The sequence below is a fragment of the Oncorhynchus mykiss genome, chromosome 25 (assembly GCF_057628025.1).
Source record: "Oncorhynchus mykiss isolate SJ-2025 chromosome 25, ASM5762802v1, whole genome shotgun sequence".
NCBI lineage: Eukaryota > Metazoa > Chordata > Actinopteri > Salmoniformes > Salmonidae > Oncorhynchus > Oncorhynchus mykiss.
The window spans coordinates 70596781-70602780 of record NC_143046.1 but is presented as its reverse complement, the minus strand read 5'-3'; positions in this window follow the sequence as shown (position 1 = coordinate 70602780).

Here is a 6000-nt window from a genome sequence, read left to right as displayed (position 1 = left end):
AAAGTTGTGGAGTGGTTGAAAAACAAGTTTTAATGACTCCAACCTTAGTGTACGTAAACTTCCGACTTAAACTGTAAGTTATCCCTCACCCATCATAGCTCTGCCATTCCCAATCAGAGAGCTTGGAAATGCACATCTGGACACTGTACCCGCCCATTCAGGTCAGAGTGTTATCGACATCCGAAGGGAGAAGACCCATGTTCCTAAGGAAGATGAGTTGCGAGGCCCTACACACCTCTCTCATCTAAGAGACTACCAGCCCTGCTACAGGCCTCCTCAGTGGTCAGGGATTGACCACACCCTCACCATTTGGTAGCTGATGAGAGAATATGAGTACCTGCATCACGAGCAGCAAGAGGGCAGGAGGGCATACTCTAGGCTCTCCCGGCCTGAGTCACCACCGCAGAGCACAGGCGCTACTCTTCTGACCACCACCGCTCTTGACCTCCCCGGCTAGAGCCATCATCACCGCCACGGGAGCGCTATCACTGCCGGTCCTCCCAGAGTCGGCCCGGCTACTCCCCTGAGAGACACTACTCTAGGCCCTCCCGGCCACCTCCATGGGACCATTGGTCGTATTTGCCAGATCGTCGGGAGTGCCTCCAGCTGCTGTCCCGACCGATGTCTCTCTTGGCCCCCCCAACCAGAGGCACGGAATAGTCGGAACCGGCCTAGCTCCCAAGCAGATGAAGACAACTCCAGAGTGCACAGTCCATGACATCGAGGTCTGCACCCTCCTCAGCCAGCTCCTTGACCAGCCACAGTTAAGGAGACTCTTGCTCCAGACGTGGAGCCACAGCCAGTCGCTGCCATGGGGCCTGTTCTGGTTGTGGAGTCGTCCTCTCCTCCCAATGGGGATCCATGCTTCTACATCTGCATTGCTTACTGTTTGGGGTTTTAGCCTGGATTTCTGTATAGCACTTTGTGACATTGGCTGATGTAAAAAGGGCTTCATAAATACATTTGATTGATTGATCCCCTGATAGTTGAAGCAGACGCTCCGGTGACCACAACACACACACAGCTGTTTCCATTTGAAGATTCCAAGTCATTCAGATTACCAAAATCATATAAACATCTTCAAATGGAAACAGCTGTGTCTGCGTGTGTGTGTGCATGTAGTGGTGACCAAGTGTTCAGTATGGGCCTCAACATCATGTTCTAACCGCACAGCACTATAGACGACAGATCCAAACCAATCAGTTATAAGTATGTAACGGGTGAGGGCATTCATAGCCGACCGCTCAGACGGGTGAGGCATACCAGTCAACCGTTTTTACGTGGTCATTCTAGACAGATTTAGTGACCAATAGTTTACACAGAGTGAGTTTTTACCCATAAAAGGGCTTTATTACAGACATAAATACTCCTCAGTTTCATCAGCTGTCTGCGTGGCTGGTCTCAGACGATCCCCGCAGGTGAAGAAGCCGGATGTGGAGGTCCTGGGCTGGCGTGGTTACACGTGGTCTGCGGTTTTTAGTCCGGTTGGACGTAATGCCAAATTCTCTAAAACATTCACTTTTCTGGCAACTGCTCTGGTGGACATTTCTGCAGTCAGCGTTACAATTGCACGCTCCCTCAAAACTTGAAACATCTGTGGCATTGTGTTGTGTCACAAAACTGCACTTTTTAGAGTAGCCTTTCATTGACCCTAGCACAAGGTGCACCTATGTAATTAACGATCATGCTGTTTAATCAGCTTCTTGATATGCAACACCTGTCAGGTGGATGGATTATCTTGGCAAAGGAGAAATGCTCAACAGGGATGTGCACAAAAATTGAGAGAAATATTTTTGTGCGTATGGAACATTTCTGGGATCTTTTATTTCAGCTCATGAAACGTGTTGCGTTTATATTCTTGTTCAGTATAATTGTCACATGGAAGGCCAAAACTCCATCCCATTAAAACAGGTTGAAATATCAGACTGACTTTTCAAACAGCTCTTACACTAATAGGGCATTATCATCATTTTCACAATATCACAGTATTATTTCAACCTCATATTGTGGAAATAAATATAACACAGGAAATTATGTTTTTGACTGCACTGGGCCTTTAATAGACACTTACTATAGTAAAACTAAAATTACCTCATGAGATGGGAAAACATTATGACAGAATTGTTTAATTATGTGAAATCATAAAGGCACCGAACTGGTGGGAGACCCATGAATTGCCCTTAAAAAGGCTATATAAAAAGAGGATATAATAACCTTTGGCTCCTGGGTTGTTCTTTTGCCAAAAAGGGTCCCCTAAATAAACAGGAATAATTGTCCATAAATTACCATATTACCAAATTCCATGGCATTACAAACGGATTCTGCAAATTAACAAAGATATTTCAGTGCCATCACAATGTAGGGAGCACAACTTGACCTTGTTCTGTCGAAGACATACTGTATCATATCTAACATCCACGCACACCAGTTAGTACCCAATGTTCTAGCACTGACTGGTCACAAATGTGTCCATGTAGGGCTGATATAACAAGACAATGTGCTGCAGCTGAGACGGTGCGACACTCATTATTTGTGTAATGAGCTGTCTCAGTGGCAGTGTGTGGCGTGGCAGTCTGATCTGTCAGCCAATGAAGTGCGAGACCTGTGCTGGAAAGTCGGAGGTCACTGAAGCAAAGGCTTGCACCAAAGGGGCTGGGATTCAGCACTTAACACTTTGAAGTGCTCGTTAAAATGTCATTTTTGGACAATATGCTCGTTTCTGTTGAAGAGAGAACAGCATATTGTTCCTAATGCACTGAGTGGTTTCATCCATCACGGTCAGCCATGTGATGGTATTAACAGGTGTTCGCGGAAAGGTAATTTGTGAAAAGACTAATTGAAAGTCTATCATGGCACTATTATTGATTAGAGATCTTTCAAATTCACACAAAATACATTAAACAAAAATATGAACGCAACATGTAAAGTGTTAGTCCCATGTTTCATGAGATGAAATAAAATATCCCAGAAATGTTCCATAGACCACAGAGTACTCACGTCTTCTTTCGAGTGTCATGTAGAGATTATGCCCTCTTAAAAAAATATTTAACTAGGCAAGTCAGTTAAGAACAAATTCTTATTTACAATGACGGCCTGCCCCTGGACGACAGATTTTTACCTCGTCAGCTCGAGGATTCGATCTAGCAACCTTTGGGTTACAGGCCCAATGCTCTAACCACAAGGCTCCCTGCCGCCCCTTGAATACACTCGTTGAAGTCTTAAGTCTCTGTTTTGTGAATTTTGAAGTGGCATTGTCCTCTGTCTGTAAGAGCATGATGTGGGGATGCTGTAATGGAATCTGTTTTGCTGTGCTGGCTGGCTCTCCACTGCGCCCCATCTGTAATTACACCACACAGACACCCACTCACAGGGGGTAGCTGCTGCCTGCTGCCCCCTCCACAATGTTATTTGTGTAAACTCAGCCATCTTGTCAACCTAGCAGTCTGGGTGCGACGGATAGCGAACCACAAAAATCATCTCTATGAGCAATAACAGTGTTGGGTTGCAGATGTATGATACTGTACATGGAGCGGTCACTCTGTATGGAGACTTCTAAACTGCAACCTTCCTTTCTCCCTCCCTGCCTTGAAGTGCAAGGACTAGAGATCCACACCTGTAATTCTGGGCCTGTAGCAAGGATCTCAAGAAAGACAGGTAAATGTTCTCAGGAAAAAAAATCCCAGTTAAGAAAAACTTTTGTTTTAGTTACAGTGCCTTGCGAAAGTATTTGGCCCCCTTGAACTTTGCGACCTTTTGCCACATTTCAGGCTTCAAACATAAAGATATAAAACTGTATTTTTTTGTGAAGAATCAACAACAAGTGGGACACAATCATGAAGTGGAACGACATTTATTGGATATTTCAAACTTTTTTAACAAATCAAAAACTGAAAAATTGGGCGTGCAAAATTATTCAGCCCCCTTAAGTTAATACTTTGTAGCGCCACCTTTTGCTGCGATTACAGCTGTAAGTCGCTTGGGGTATGTCTCTATCAGTTTTGCACATCGAGAGACTGACATTTTTTCCCATTCCTCCTTGCAAAACAGCTCGAGCTCAGTGAGGTTGGATGGAGAGCATTTGTGAACAGCAGTTTTCAGTTCTTTCCACAGATTCTCGATTGGATTCAGGTCTGGACTTTGACTTGGCCATTCTAACACCTGGATATGTTTATTTTTGAACCATTCCATTGTAGATTTTGCTTTATGTTTTGGATCATTGTCTTGTTGGAAGACAAATCTCCGTCCCAGTCTCAGGTCTTTTGCAGACTCCATCAGGTTTTCTTCCAGAATGGTCCTGTATTTGGCTCCATCCATCTTCCCATCAATTTTAACCATCTTCCCTGTCCCTGCTGAAGAAAAGCAGGCCCAAACCATGATGCTGCCACCACCATGTTTGACAGTGGGGATGGTGTGTTCAGGGTGATGAGCTGTGTTGCTTTTACGCCAAACATAACGTTTTGCATTGTTGCCAAAAAGTTCAATTTTGGTTTCATCTGACCAGAGCACCTTCTTCCACATGTTTGGTGTGTCTCCCAGGTGGCTTGTGGCAAACTTTAAACAACACTTTTTATGGATATCTTTAAGAAATGGCTTTCTTCTTGCCACTCTTCCATAAAGGCCAGATTTGTGCAATATACGACTGATTGTTGTCCTATGGACAGAGTCTCCCACCTCAGCTGTAGATCTCTGCAGTTCATCCAGAGTGATCATGGGCCTCTTGGCTGCATCTCTGATCAGTCTTCTCCTTGTATGAGCTGAAAGTTTAGAGGGACGGTCAGGTCTTGGTAGATTTGCAGTGGTCTGATACTCTTTCCATTTCAATATTATCGCTTGCACAGTGCTCCTTGGGATGTTTAAAGCTTGGGAAATATTTTTGTATCCAAATCCGGCTTTAAACTTCTTCACAACAGTGTCTCGGACCTGCCTGGTGTGTTCCTTGTTCTTCATGTTGCTCTCTGCGCTTTTAACGGACCTCTGAGACTATCACAGTGCAGGTGCATTTATACGGAGATTTGATTACACACAGGTGGATTGTATTTATCATCGTTAGTCATTTAGGTCAACATTGGATCATTCAGAGATCCTCACTGAACTTCTGGAGAGAGTTTGCTGCACTGAAAGTAAAGGGGCTGAATAATTTTGCACGCCCAATCTTTCAGTTTTTGATTTGTTAAAAAAGTTTGAAATATCCAATAAATGTCGTTCCACTTCATGATTGCGTCCCACTTGTTGTTGATTCTTCACAAAAAAATACAGTTTTATATCTTTATGTTTGAAGCCTGAAATGTGGCAAAGGTCGCAAAGTTCAAGGGGGGCGAATACTTTCGCAAGGCACTGTATTTGAAGGCCCAAATCGGTTTCCCCCTAGTCTCCTCTTTATGTTTGGTCCCTTTAACTTCCCGTTTCTTTCCTCCTGTCTGCTCACGGCATGGATTAATATTACATCAATGGCCAGAGGCTTGCTCTTGTACACAATGTTCCTACTAAATGGAGGCAACACTGCAGCTAACCTAACAGAGCCAAAACCATAGGAGTGGACTCAAACTACTACCCACATCCCATCGACTGAGATGCACATTTTTATTTAAATGCCCTCTGCATTACTGGATCAGCCTCGCAGTCCTAGTCTTTTCCCCTTCCTCTGTACCACATGCCCTTCAGGCCAGGCCGCATGTAACAGAGACACTGATGGTAGTGGTGACTCTTCTCCACCAATGTTCCCTCTATTTTTTGGCACTGAGCAAATTTCAGATCTGTTGAGTGCAAACTTGAATCTTGTGAAATTTCTGTGCAACTTCCGGTGCGCGTTTATTGTACCCGCTTTAATTTACTGTTTTAGGCTACTGTGGCTATTTGATACTGTGGCTATTTAATGTACGCCTACCAGTGGGCTATTATGAAAAAAACTATGGAGAAAATGCATCACAACATTTTAACATGGAAATAGCTGTTCTATCATTCAGCCTACAGTAGCAGCCAATGTGTGGTGTTCAATGAAGG